Here is a 14879-nt window from a genome sequence, read left to right as displayed (position 1 = left end):
GGAGGGTGGCAGCGGTGATGTTGAGGGGGGTGGCGGTGGTGGTACTTGAGGGGGTGGCAATGGTGATGTTGAGGGGGTGGCAGTGGTGGTACTTGAGGGGGTGGCAATGGTGATGTTGAGGGGGAGGCAACGGTGGTACTTGAGGGGGGTGGCAACGGTGATGTTGAGGAGGGTGGCAGCAGTGGTACTTGGGGGGTGGCAGCGGTGGCACTTGAGGGGGGATGGCAGCGATGATGTTGAGGGGGTGACAGCGGTGGTACTTGAGGGGGTGGCAACGGTGATGTTGAGGGGGTGGCAATGGTGGTACGTGACGGAGGGTGGCAGTGGTGATGTTGAAGGGGGTGGCATCAGTGGTACTTGAGGGGGGTGGCAATGGTGATGTTGAGGGGGTGGCAGCAGTGGTACTGGAGGGAGGGTGGCAGCAGTGATGTTGAGGGGTGTGGCAGCAGTGGTACTTGAGGGGGTGGCAACAGTGATGTTGAGGGGGTGGCAATGGTGGTACTTGAGGGGGGTGGCAACAGTGATGTTGAGGGGGTGGCAACAGTGGTACTTGAGGGAGGGTGGCAGTGATGATGTTGAGGGGGGTGGCAGCGGTGGTACTTGAGGGGGGTGGCAATGGTGATACTTTGAGGGAGGGTGGCAGTGGTGATGTTGAGAGGGTGGCAGCGGTGGTACTTGTGGGGTGGCAACGGTCGTACTTGAGGCAGGGTGACAGTGATGATGTTGAGGGGGTGGCAGTGTTGGTACTTGTGGGGTGGCAGCAGTGATACTTGAGGAGGTGGCAGCGGAGAAGTTGAGGTGGGTGGCAACGGTGGTACTTGAGGGCGGATGGCAGCGGTAATGTTGAGGGGGAGGCAGTGGTGGTACTTGGGGGGGTGGCAGCGGTGGTACTTGAGAGAGGGTGGCAGCGGTGATGTTGAGGGGGTGGCAGCAGTGATAGTTGGGGGTGACAGTGGTGGTACTTGAGGGGGTGACAGCAGTGGTACTTGAGGGGGTGACAGCGGTGGTACTTGAGGGGTGGCATCGGTGATACTTGAGGGTTGGCAGCAGTGGTACTTGAGGGGGTGGCAGCGGTGGTACTTGAGGGGTGGCAGCGGTGGAACTTGAGGGAGGGTGGCAGCGGTGATGTTGAGGGGGTGGCGGTGGTGGTACTTGAGGGGGTGGCAATGGTGATGTTGAGGGGGTGTCAGCGGTGGTACTTGAGGGGTGGCAGCGGTGGAACTTGAGGGATGGCAGCGGTGGTACTTGGGGGGGTGGTAGTGGTGGCGGGGTACTTGGGGGGATGGCAGCGGTGGTACTTGGGGGTGGCAGCGGTGGTGTACTTGGGGAGGTGGCAGGCAGCGGTGGTACTTGGGGGGTGGCAGCGGTGGTGGTGCCATCCTCTCCCACCACCACCTCTGCCTCTTACTGATACCACCCCCCACCACCACTGATCTCATCCCTATCCCCCCCATCACCTCTGTTGTAGAAGTGATGGTGGGTGGATAGGGAATCGGGATAGGATCAGCAAGAAGCAGAGGTGGTGGAGGACTTGGGATGGATCGATTGCACTGCAATTCAAATCATCAGTCACTTACTTCCATGCATCCAGGGATGCCTTTCCTCATGGGGAGAGAGGGAGACCCTCCCCTTCACTCGATTGGTGTCAACTGACTTCATTTTTCAGTGTCCGCCCCGCCTCTCTACATTTTCTCTCTCTGGATAGGAGGGACAGGATGGGGCGGTCCAGACAGTCTCTCTGAGTCTCAGCCTCTTCTCAGCTCAGTGGGCGAAAGCCCCCTCCTCGCGGCAGAACGAACGGCCAGGCAGCGCGGCCACGGTGGACCTTCCGTTACTGTCTAGGCAGTAGATGTAATTGTGGTAATGCCGTCCAAGTAATGGGAACGGCGTTACCATGAGGGGAAGAGTAATCAGTTAGATTACTCATTACCCTCTAAAGTAACTGTGTTAAGTAACTCTGTTTATTTTAACTCAGTTACTTACATCACTGGTGGCCCAATTGTCGCAGCTGATCTAACAACAGTTGTAGCAAGGCTCGGTGCTGTAGGGTCACCTTAGACAAGTCTGGCAAGATTTTGATAGTAGCCCCTTCAAAGTCAATTGTTCCCATTGTCCAGGCCTTGCACAGAATGTTCTCCTTGTGGATATACCTATGCAGGCGACATAGATAGAATTATAAATGTTATAATTCTATCACCTATTTTGTAGACACTCCCTAAGTTTTGCTCAAACCAATAAATAAATACGCTTATTGCAATTTTTTGCCAAAAATATGTAGAAGAATACAGATTGGCCTGAATTGATGAATACATTTGTTTTAAAAATAAAAATAAATAAAATAAAAAGTAAAAAAAAATATTGTTTCTTTTTTCAAAATTCAAAAACCACAGAGGTGATCAAATACCACCAAAAGAAATATCTATTTGTAGGAAAAAAGGACATCAATTTTGTTTGGGTACAGCATCACAGGACCGTGCAATTGTCAGTTAAATTGACGCAGTGCCATATTACAGTAAATGGCCTTGTTTATAAGAGGGCAAATCCGGGGCTGAAGTGGCTAAAGACCTATGGAAGTTTACATACAAGAATATCTTTATTATTACCACAATGGTTTACATCTGTACACAATGATGTTGTGGATACAACAAACTTCAGCATTGCCTTGACCTTTAAACCGTTATTATCTTTTGCTCCCTTAGAAAATAATTGATGGTCATTGTGGGTCCATTTGGAATATGATTTTGGTGTGTACTATGATCTAAAGTAAATACCGTATATGGCTGCATTTTGGCTATTTTATATTATCTTAATTGCTCACATTGTATTATATTTAATGTTCCCATTAGGCAGGATTCTTCCTCTTATAGTACGCCCATACCCACTGGGGAGATGTGCCCCTTGCTGTGAACTATATTGACTGTGGGTAAGCCTGTATGCATCTCCTTTGATCAGATCTCTATGGTCATTATTCCAGAGTATACATGTCATTGTTGTTATACATTTATATTATGATCATTATTGCCTTTCTATAGATACTTTGCGCTCTACAAAATACTTCTGAAGAAGAGAATAGAAGCTCAAAACTTGTTGAGAAGAAATGGATAAGTCTTATGTGACAAACTATACCATATAGTTGTTGGCACCACTCTGTATTTATCCCATTGAGAGAGAGCATTTTTAGTGCCTTGAGTATAGCATAATGTAATATAATGTGTTTTTTTTTTTTATCCAACCGATGTAATAAAATCATGTTTTTAGAACAAATGTACATGTAGTTGTTTATGGGAATACCATTAAAATCTTCACAGCTGCCAACACAAATTCCTTGACATATCAGGCCCTCGTCTAGGATGAGTGTCTGACAAAGGGAATCCCCAGCTGCTTTTTTTTTTTTTTTTTTTTTTTTTTACAAAAAGAAGTACGGTATCTGTCATTTAACTGTAATTTTTTATTGTTGTCCTTAAAAAAGCACTGTTCCCTACCAAAGAGAACTTTGAAAAATGTTTTTTGCTTTAGTACATGTTCCTGAAGAGCAGTGTATAGCACCACCTTGCCTATAAGCCTAGAGAATGACCATTACTGTTTTTAACATTCAGCTTCCATTTACTTTTACCCCAGGTCACTTTTCAGAGGGACAGCAATAAAGCACATGTGTAAATCAGCCCTACGTGGAATCATTCAAGCAGAACTCCAACCCAGTGCCAAACATCATAACTTCACACCTGTGCACCACCTTTACTGAATGGATTATAAGTGGAACCCCACGCCATTTAAAATAAAATTGCCATGGGGTTCCCCTCCAAATCCAGGCCAGACCCGAAGGGCCTGGTATGGACTGGGGGGGGGGGGGGGAGCAAAATAATTTTTTTCTTTATTTTTTAACCTGCACTTTTTTTTTTATTGCTCAGCTGTCAGCGGGGAAGCCCATTGACAGCTGATGACTCATTGGTTGCTAAGGATGTCGTGGCCGGATTTCTGGCCCCACACTTTAACAACCAGCATACACTGTAGGGGGTTCATCAGGGCGAACACCCTGCAAATTCAGGTGTCTGGCAAACTGCCGAATGGGCAAATGTTCAGCCCGAACAGATGCTCGGGCCAAACCGCTCACCCATCCCTAGCCATCGAGTACCTGTGTGAGTATGGCACAAGGACAGGCTCAGGGGAGTTCTGTTTTTTCCTATGCCAATAGCTGCTGATAAAGGATGCATGCACTATACTGTCACCATTTGAGGTGGTGACAAGGATTATGAGCAATGACAATGTATGCATCAGTGACGCTATCTTGCGTTCCTGCTGAAGCATACTCTGCATGGCAAAATGGACAGAGCACTCGAGGCAGAGCAGCAGGAGGAAGAAATGGCCTTCCTTTCATCTCAAGGCCCGCTTTATGCAGACACCATTCTTGCGACACCACAGAACACGCAAGAGGAGAGGAAGGAGGAGGAATATTCTATCAGTTTTGGAGGCATTGAAGCAGAGGAAGGCATATGTAAATTCTTAAGAGATGGCTTTCAGTCCACAGAAACCTTGGGAGTAGGGATGAGCTGGGTGTTTGCCCGAACTTTATGGGCCGTTCGTGCCATATTCAGGTGGCGCTCATGGCCCACATTGCACTGCGGCATCGTAGTGCATTGCTGGCTGATGATTGGCCAAGCACGCACTATGTCCTGCATGCTTGGCCAAACAAAACGCCGGCAGCGAGGAGAGCAATAATTGGCCACAGGCAGGATGCCTGTGGCCAAATATAGCTTACGGGGTTTAGTACACGCCCCACACTGCCTGAGTGACCTGCGTGGCGTCCTTGTGTAGTGTGTTACGGCGGCTCATATAGAGACAGATAGGCAAAGACAGTGTCTTCATTTCTTTTGAACCTAGTGCAATTTTAGTCAGTGTATTGTGCCCCCTGCACAGTGTACACCTAAAGCTACCCCAATTTTTGGTGTTGTTCTGGTCCTATTCCACAGGCAGCTGCAGTAATTACAGTCAGTGTATTGTGCACCTTGCACAGTGAACACCTGCAGCTACCCCTATTGCTGGTGTTGTTCTGGTCCTATACCACAGACAGATGTAGCAGTTACAGTCGATGTATTGTGCCCCCTGCACAGTGGACACCTGAAGCTACCCCAATTGCTGGTGTTGTTCTAGTCCTATACCACAGGCAGCTGCAGTGGTTACAGTCGGTGTATTGTACCATCTGCACAGTGTACACCTGAAGCTAACCCAATTGCTCGTGCTGTTCTAGTCCTATACCATAGGCAGCTGTAGCAGTTGCAGTCGGTGTATTGTGCCTCCTGCACAGTGTTCACCTGAAGCTACTCCAATTGCTGCTGTTGTTCTGGTCCCATACCATAGGCAGCTGCAGCAGTTACAGTTGATGTATTGTGCCACCTGTGCAGTATACACCTGAAGCTACCTCATTTGCTTGTGTTGTTCTAGTCCTATACCACAGGAAGCTGCAGCAGTTACAGTCAGTGTATTATGCCACCTGCACAGTGTACACCTGAAGCTACCCCAATTGCTTGTGTTGTTCTGGTCCTATACCACAGGCAGCTGTAGCAGTTACAGTCAGTGTATTGTACCCCCTGCACAGTGTACACATGAAGCTACCTCAATTGCTCGTGTTCTTCAGACCCTATACAACAGGTAGGCAGCTGCAGTAATTACAGTCGTGTACTGTATCATCTGCTCAGTGTGCACCTAAAGCTACCCCAATTGCTGGTATTCTCATCTCCCTACAGGCCATTAGTATGTCTGGAAAGCCAACAAGGAGAGGCAGAAAGTCACGAGCCAATAAAAGAGGGCAAGCAGGCTCTCTGTCTAGAGGCAACAGTGCTGGTCGTGGACAAGGTGTATCGTCATTAACACGTGACCATGGGACACACCTGTCCTTATTTTCGGCAGCTGGACGTGTTGAGGCACAACATGCCGAAGACTTGGCAGAGTGGATGACCAAGCCCTCCTCATCCTCTCACACCTAGGCTCAGGGTACTGGCAAAGCAGCTGCCAACGCAGCCTCTTCCCTTGTCTCAATGGCATCAGTCACTCCTTCCCTAGACCCACCATGTCCTCCTGAGGAGTCCCCCGAACTGTTTGAGCACAGTGTTGAGTACATGCTCCAGGAGGATGCCCAGCATTTTGAAAGGTTCTGATGATGATACCCAGCTAGAGGAAGACAGTAGTGTGAGCCCAGAGAGAGGGGATGCCCAAGAAGGACAGCAATCTGGCAGTCATGTTGTACCAGCTGCAGCATACTGCCAGGTTTGCTCCAGTGATGAGGAGGGATTGGATGATGAGGTCACTGACTCCATGTGGGTGCCTGGTAGTGATGGACGAACTTCCAATGGGACATTTCGCGAACGCGGCCGAAAGTTCGCAAACCGCAAAGTTTGCGGCGGGCCCCAATGACATCAATGGCAGGTGAATTTTACAAACCTACAGGTCATATTTCCAGCCACAAAATAATTACTAGCTGTGCACACATAGTCCCACCACATGGCCACTGACATAACACATGTATGAAGTGAATCTGGGATCGACAACTACAAGCATTCTTTTTTTATATGTAAAATTCTAACAATTCAGGACTCAGGAGCGCATGAAGGCAATGGAGGAGAGGGAAGGTCAGGGTAGGCTAAGAAGAGGGTGCAGGAGATGATCACCAGCACCGTGATATAGAGCACTGACACCAGCACCGTGATAGAGAGCACTGACACCAGCACCGTGATAGAGAGCACTGACATCAGCACCGTGATAGAGAGCACTGACATCAGCACCGTGAAATAAAGCACTGACACCAGCACCGTGATATAGAGCACTGACACCAGCACCGTGATATAGAGCACTGACACCAGCACCGTGATAGAGAACACTGACACCAGCACCGTGATAGAGAGCACTGACACCAGCACTGATACCAGCAACTTGCTGCTGGGCCCCAAAAATATGACACCGCTCAACCTCTTCAAACAGTACGGGCATATAGTACGGTGTGCTTTTTTTGTACAAGGAAGTGAGCCAAATGTAGAAAGAAGGTCTGTGTGCTCGATTAAAAAAAATCATTTATAGAGATATACATGGTCTACTGGTCACATGTGTTGAATTCCTCAGAGATCCATGCCTCATAAATTTTTATAAATGTGAGGTAATTAACACTGTCGTGAGCTGGGCGAGTACGCTTATCGGTCACGATCCCCCCTGCTGCGCTGAACGTCCTTTCGGACAGGACACTGGAGGTGGGGCAAGCCAACAGTTCGATTGCTAATTGGGCAAGCTCTGGCCAGAGGTCAAGCCTGCCTACCCAGTAGTCCAGGGGTTCATCACTCCTCAGAGCATCCACATCGGCCGTTAACCCGATGTAGTTGGACACCTGTCGGTCTAGGCGTTCCCTGATGCTGGATCCGGATGACACCTGTCGATGGGTCGGCTGAAAGAATGACCTCGTATCAGAAGTCACCAACACATCTTCAAACCGGCCTCTTCTTGCAGGCGCTGTTGGATTGGTACCCGCAACTCCTTCTCTGGGAGTGGGAATTGCTCCTCTGCCAGCGCACGCAAAAGCAGAATGCAGCATTTCTCGAAGCAAGGCCTGGAAGTGCTCCATTCTGACAGCCCTCTGTGACGGCGGTAACATTTCCGCCATTTTGTGTTTGTACCGGGGGTCTAAGTACGTTGCCACCCAGTACTGGTCCTTGACCCTTATGCTTTTTATACGGGGGTCCCTGTTAAAACACTGGAGCATGAAGGCCCCCATTTGCAGTAAACTGGAAGCAGTGTGGTGGCCTGGCTCCTGCTCATCATCCAGGATAATGTCGTCCTCTTCATTCTCCTCTCCCCATCCACGCACAACAACAGGGATCCCAGAAAGGTTTAAAGCATGCTCTTCTTGCTCCTCCTCATCCGCCCTGGCACCATCCTCCTCTGAATCCTCTTCAGACTCCTGTTGTTCACTTGTCTCAGATAGAGTAGCCCCCCCTGGGAATTCATCCAGCATTGCGACTTCCTCATCTTCCCGCTCCTGCTCCTCCACAGCTTGATCAATGACACGACGCAATGCACGCTCCATAAAGAAGGCATAAGGTACCATGTCACTGATGGTGCCATGGCTGCGACTGACCAGTTTGGTGATCTCCTCAAATGGCCGCAGAAGTCTGCATGCGTCGCGCATGAGCAGCCACTGGCGCGGTGAAAAAAAAACAGCTCCCAGAACCTGTTCTGCCGCAGAGTTCATACTGGTAGATGTTAACTGGACGTTTCTGCTGGAGAAGCCTATCAAGCATATAGAATGTTGAGTTCCATCACGTTGGGCAATCGCAAATAAGACGTCTGACTGGCAGATTGTGTCGCCGCTGAATGTCAGCAAGGCGAGCCATGGCCATGTAAGATCTTCTGAAATGGGCCGAGATTTTCCTTGCCTGCCGCAAGATGTCCTGGACCCCAGGGTATTTGACAACGAATCGCTGCACGACCAAGTTTAAGACATGTGCCATGCATGGCACATGCGTAATTTTGCCCTGTTTCAATGCGCTAAGCAGATTGGCACCGTTGTCACACACCACTTTACCAACTGTCAAATTGAGCGGTGTTAGCCACTGATCTGCCTGTGAACGCAAAGCTGAAAGGAGTGCCAGGCCAGTGTGGCTCTTGGCTTCCAGGCACAACAGACGCAGCACAGCATGGCAACGTCTCACCTGGCATGTCGAATAGGTTATGGGGAGCTTGGGCGGCGCAGCGGAAGAGACGCTAGCAGCGGAAAAGGAGGAGTCAGCCGAGGAGGAGAGGGAGGAGGATGGAGTAGGAGGAGGAGGAGAAGAAGAGCCAGGCCTGCATGCAATCCGTGGCGGTAAAACCAAATCTACACGGGTGCCACGGGTTACATGCTTTACGCCCGTCAGAAGGATCACCCAGTGGGCAGTAAAAGTGATATACCTTCCCTGCCTGTGTTTGCTAGACCACGCGTCTGTGGTCAGATGTATCTTGGCACCAACACTGTGTGCCAGAGATACATTCACTTGCCGCTGAACATGGCCATATAGCTCTGGGATGCCCTTCTGTGAGAAATACTTCCTTCCTGGGACCTTCCATTGTGGTGTTCCAATGGCCACAAATTTGCGAAAGGCCTCCAAGTCCACCAGTTTAAATGGCAGTAGTTGGCGGGCTATCAGTTCTGACAAGCAAGCCGTCAACCGTTGGGCAAGGGGGTTATCTGGCGTCATCATTTTTTTACGCTCGAACATTTGGCCCACGGAAGCATGCCTTTTTGCAGAAAAGTGAGCTTGGCGTGATGGAAGGTGGAGTGGATGACAATTGTGAGGAGAAGAAGTAGAAGACGAGGGTGGACGGTGAGAGCCTGGAGTGTGGCTTTGTGTGTTCAGTTGCTCCCACTGGGCTCGGTGATGGCAGCTCATGTGCCTTCTTAAGGCGGTCATCCCTAGGTGAGTGTTGGGCTTACTGCGACTTATGCGTTGACTGCAAAGATTGCAGATGGCAACACTATTGTCAGCAGCGGACACGTTAAAAAAAGCCCACACTGCGGAGCCATGTCCCGGCGTCCTGGGAGCGCCAGATGTGACCGTACATGGTCGATCCCTCGCTCCTGATACATTAGCAGTCTGCTTTGTCCTCCTGTGCAATGTAAGTTATTCCTGCTTCTCCACCCTATCTGCTGGTCCATATCTCCCTCTGAACTCCCCTCCTCTTCCTCTCTTGTGGGCACCCACGTGACATCACTGGACATGTCATCATCGACGTCACCTTCCCCACCGCTATAATTAGAGATCTCGGAGTAGACAGCAACACCGGGGACCAACCTCCTCCTTGGGCTGATCTGGGTACTGTGGTCAGACTGCTGAGTGGCAGTTGTTGCTACCTCCTCTTTCTGATCCAATGCAAAGAGTGGCTGCGCATCAGAAATGTCTTGATATGGATCGGAAAATAATTCCTGTAACTCAAGTGGAAGGTATGTGGTGGTGGTGTTGGTGGTAGTGTCTTTGGGGTGCACATAGCAGAGAGTGAAGAAGAGGGTGCAGATCGAGAGGATGAGGAGGGTGCAGAAGAGTAAGGCTGAGTGAGCCACTTAACCAAGTCTGGTGCTTCCTTTGACGTAATCGCACGCACCTTCTGCAATTTCCCACTTTGGCTCAAGCCTGTTGCTCCTGCTCTACCCCTATCACCCCTGCGGAAGGGCCTGCCTCTTCCTCTGCCTGTCAGTTTTTTAAATGACCCTGTGACAAAAGTCTCTAGAGAAGTGCAGTATGTATGTGGAAGAAGGTATATAACACCCCGCTTCAATCTGCTGTTTTTGGGGGCCACTGGTCTATCACACCAGTTACAATACTTTTTTATTTGATTGCGTTTGTCACTCTTTGTAGTATCGTTGCAGAACCGCTCAGAAGTCACAATTCTGCACAGTGGTAATGCACTATACTATGCTTTCTATATGTGCAAGTATTTCATATGTGTATTACACAACTATATACTGCACACCAAATAGTACAACTATACCAGTCCTTAAGGACCTTTGTGGAACTAGTAGCTAGGGATTAGCAGACTGTACCTCAGTCCCTACACTGATAAAGGACTGCTGCAGAATAGAGCAGCAGTCAGCAGTAGTGGACCACAACCCTATATATTGTGGACCTATACCAGTCCTTAAGGACCTTTGTGGAACTAGTAGCTAGTGATTAGCAGACTGGACCTCACTCAACCCTATATACTGTACTACTCTATACCATACCAGTCCTTAAAAGGACCATTGTGAAACTAGTAGCTAGTGATTAGCAGACTGTACCTCAGTCCCTACACTGATAAAGGACTGCTGCAGAATAGGGCAGCAGTCAGCAGTAGCGCACCACAACCCTATATATTGTGGACCTTTACCAGTCCTTAAGGACCTTTGTGGAACTAGTAGCTAGGGATTAGCAGACTGTACCTCACTCAACCCTTATACTGTACTACTCTATACCATACCAGTCCTTAAAAGGACCTTTGCGGAACTAGTAGCTAGTGATTAGCAGACTGTACCTCAGTCCCTACACTGATAAAGGACTGCTGCAGAATAGGGCAGCAGTCAGCAGTAGTGCACCACAGCCCTATATATTGTGTACCTATACCAGTCCTTAAGGACCTTTGTGGAACTAGTAGCTAGGGATTAGCAGACTGTACCTCACTCAACCCTATATACTGTACTACTCTATACCATACTAGTCCTTAAAGGACCTTTGTGGAACTAGTAGCTAGGGATTAGCAGACTGTACCTCAGTCCCTACACTGATAAAGGACTGTTGTAGAATAGGGCAGCAGTCAGCAGTAGTGCACCACAACCCTATATATTGTGGACCTATACCAGTCCTTAAGGACCTTTGTGGAACTAGTAGCTAGTGATTAGCAGACTGTTCCTCACTCAACCCTATATACTGTACGACTCTATACCATACCAGTCCTTAAAAGGACCTTTGTGAAACTAGTAGCTAGTGATTAGCAGACTGTACCTCAGTCCCTACACTGATAAAGGACTGCTGCAGAATAGGGCAGCAGTCAGCAGTAGCGCACCGCAGCCCTATATATTGTGGACCTTTACCAGTCCTTAAGGACCTTTGTGGAACTAGTAGCTAGGGATTAGCAGACTGTACCTCACTCAACCCTATATACTGTACTACTCTATACCATACCAGTCCTTAAAAGGACCTTTGCGGAACTAGTAGCTAGTGATTAGCAGACTGTACCTCAGTCCCTACACTGATAAAGGACTGCTGCAGAATAGGGCAGCAGTCAGCAGTAGTGCACCACAACCCTATATATTGTGGACCTATACCAGTCCTTAAGGACCTTTGCGGAATTAGTAGCTAGGGATTAGCAGACTGTACCTCACTCAACCCTATATACTGTACTAATCTATACCATACCAGTTCTTAAAAGGACCTTTGTGGAACTAGTAGCTAGGGATTAGCAGACTGTACCTCAGTCCCTACACTGATAAAGGACTGCTGCAGAATAGGGCAGCAGTCAGCAGTAGTGCACCACAACCCTATATATTGTAGACCTATACCAGTCCTTAAGGACCTTTGTGGAATTAGTAGCTAGGGATTCGCAGACTGTACCCCACTCAACCCTATATACTGTACTACTCTATACCATACCAGTCCTTAAAAGGACCTTTGTTGAACTAGTAGCTAGGGATTAGCAGACTGTACCTTAGTCCCTACAGTGATAAAGGACTGCTGCAGAATAGGGCAGCAGTCAGCAGTAGTGCACCACAACCCTATATATTGTGGACCTTTACCAGTCCTTAAGGACCTTTGTGGAACTAGTAGCTAGGGATTAGCAGACTGTACCTCACTCAACCCTATATACTGTACTACTCTATACCATACCAGTCCTTAAAAGGACCTTTGTGGAACTAGTAGCTAGGGATTAGCAGACTGTACCTCAGTCCCTACACTGATAAAGGACTGCTGCAGAATAGGGCAGCAGTCAGCAGTAGTGGACCACAACCCTATATATTGTGGACCTATACCAGTCCTTATATTGTGGACCTATACCAGTCCTTAAGGACCTTTGTGGAACTAGTAGCTAGTATATACTGTACTACTCTATGCCATACAAGTCCTTAAAAGGACCTTTGTGGAAATAGTAGCTAGTGATTAGCAGACTGTACCTCAGTCCCTACACTGATAAAGGACTGCTGCAGAATAGGGCAGCAGTCAGCAGTAGTGCACCACAACCCTATATATTGTGGACCTTTTCCAGTCCTTAAGGACCTTTGTGAAACTAGTAGCTAGGGATTAGCAGACTGTACCTCACTCAACCCTATATACTGTACTACTCTATACCATACCAGTCCTTAAAAGGACCTTTGTGGAACTAGTAGCTAGTGATTAGCAGACTGTACCTCAGTCCCTACACTGATAAAGGACTGCTGCAGAATAGGGCAGCAGTCAGCAGTAGTACACCACAACCCTATATATTGTGGACCTATACCAAACCTTAAGGACCTATACCAGTCCTTATATTGTGGACCTATACCAGTCCTTAAGGACCTTTGTGGAACTAGTAGCTAGTATATACTGTACTACTCTATGCCATACAAGTCCTTAAAAGGACCTTTGTGGAAATAGTAGCTAGTGATTAGCAGACTGTACCTCAGTCCCTACACTGATAAAGGACTGCTGCAGAATAGGGCAGCAGTCAGCAGTAGTGCACCACAACCCTATATATTGTGGACCTTTTCCAGTCCTTAAGGACCTTTGTGAAACTAGTAGCTAGGGATTAGCAGACTGTACCTCACTCAACCCTATATACTGTACTACTCTATACCATACCAGTCCTTAAAAGGACCTTTGTGGAACTAGTAGCTAGTGATTAGCAGACTGTACCTCAGTCCCTACACTGATAAAGGACTGCTGCAGAATAGGGCAGCAGTCAACAGTAGTGCACCACAACCCTATATATTGTGGACCTATACCAGTCCTTAAGGATCTTTGTGGAACTAGTAGCTAGGGATTAGCAGACTGTACCTCAGTCCCTGTACTGATAAAGAACTGCTGCAGAATAAGGCAGCAGTCAAGTATAATATTCTTTCTATATTTGGAAGAAAGAATATTATACGTGTACAACCCTATATACTGTCCTACTCCTATACCATACCAGTCCTTAAAAAGGACCTTTGTGGACCTAATAGTAACAGCTAATGATTAAACTGACTGTCCCTCCCTGCTACACACAGCGTCCTGTCACTCCCTGCACTCACTAAAGACAGGCTGCTGGATTTACAAGCACAGCAGTTCACTCAACCCTATATACTGTCCTACTCCTATACCATACCAGTCCTTAAAAGGACCTTTGTGGACCTAATAGTAATAGCTAATGATTAAACTGACTGTCCCTCCCTGCTACACACGGCGTCCTGTCCCTCCCTGCTAAAGACAGGCTGCTGAATTTACAAGCACAGCAGTTCACTCAACCCTATATACTGTAATACTCCTTTATCATACCAGTTCTTAAAAGGACCTTTGTGGACCTAATAGTAACAGCTAATGATTAAACTGACTGTCCCTCCCTGCTACACACAGCATCCTGTCCCTCCCTGCTAAAGACAGGCTGCTGAATTTAGAAGCACAGCAGTTCACTCAACCCTATATGCTGTACTACTCTATACCATACCAATCCTTAAAAGGACCTTTGTGGAACTAGTAGCTAGGGATTAACAGACTGTACCTCAGTCCCTACACTGTTAAAGGACTGCTGCAGAATAGTGCAGCAGTCAGCAGTAGTACACCACAACCCTATATATTGTGGACCTATACCAAACCTTAAGGACCTTTGTGGAACTAGTAGCTAGGGAATAGCAGACTGTACCTCACTCAACCCTATATACTGTACTACTCTATACCATACCAGTCCTTAAAAGGACCTTTGTGGAACTAGTAGCTAGTGATTAGCAGACTGTACCTCAGTCCCTACACTGATAAAGGACTGCTGCAGAATAGGGCAGCAGTCAGCAGTAGTGCACCACAACCCTATATATTGTGGACCTTTACCAGTCTTTAAGGACCTTTGTGGAACTAGTATCTAGGGATTAGCAGACTGTACCTCACTCAACCCTATATACTATACTACTCTATACCATACCAGTCCTTAAAAGGACCTTTGTGGAACTAGTAGCTAGTGATTATTAGACTGTACCTCAGTCCCTACACTGATAAAGGACTGCTGCAGAATAGGGCAGCAGTCAGCAGTAGTGCACCACAACCCTATATATTGTGGACCTATACCAGTCCTTAAGGACCTTTGTGAAACTAGTAGCTAGGGATTAGCAGACTGTACCTCACTCAACCCTATATACTGTACTACTCTATACCATACCAGTCCTTAAATGGACC

The sequence above is a fragment of the Lithobates pipiens genome, unplaced genomic scaffold, assembly GCF_037356315.1.
Source record: "Lithobates pipiens isolate NorthernLeopardFrog02 unplaced genomic scaffold, aLitPip1_a1.2 Scaffold_23, whole genome shotgun sequence".
NCBI lineage: Eukaryota > Metazoa > Chordata > Amphibia > Anura > Ranidae > Lithobates > Lithobates pipiens.
This window is presented reverse-complemented; position numbering follows the sequence as displayed.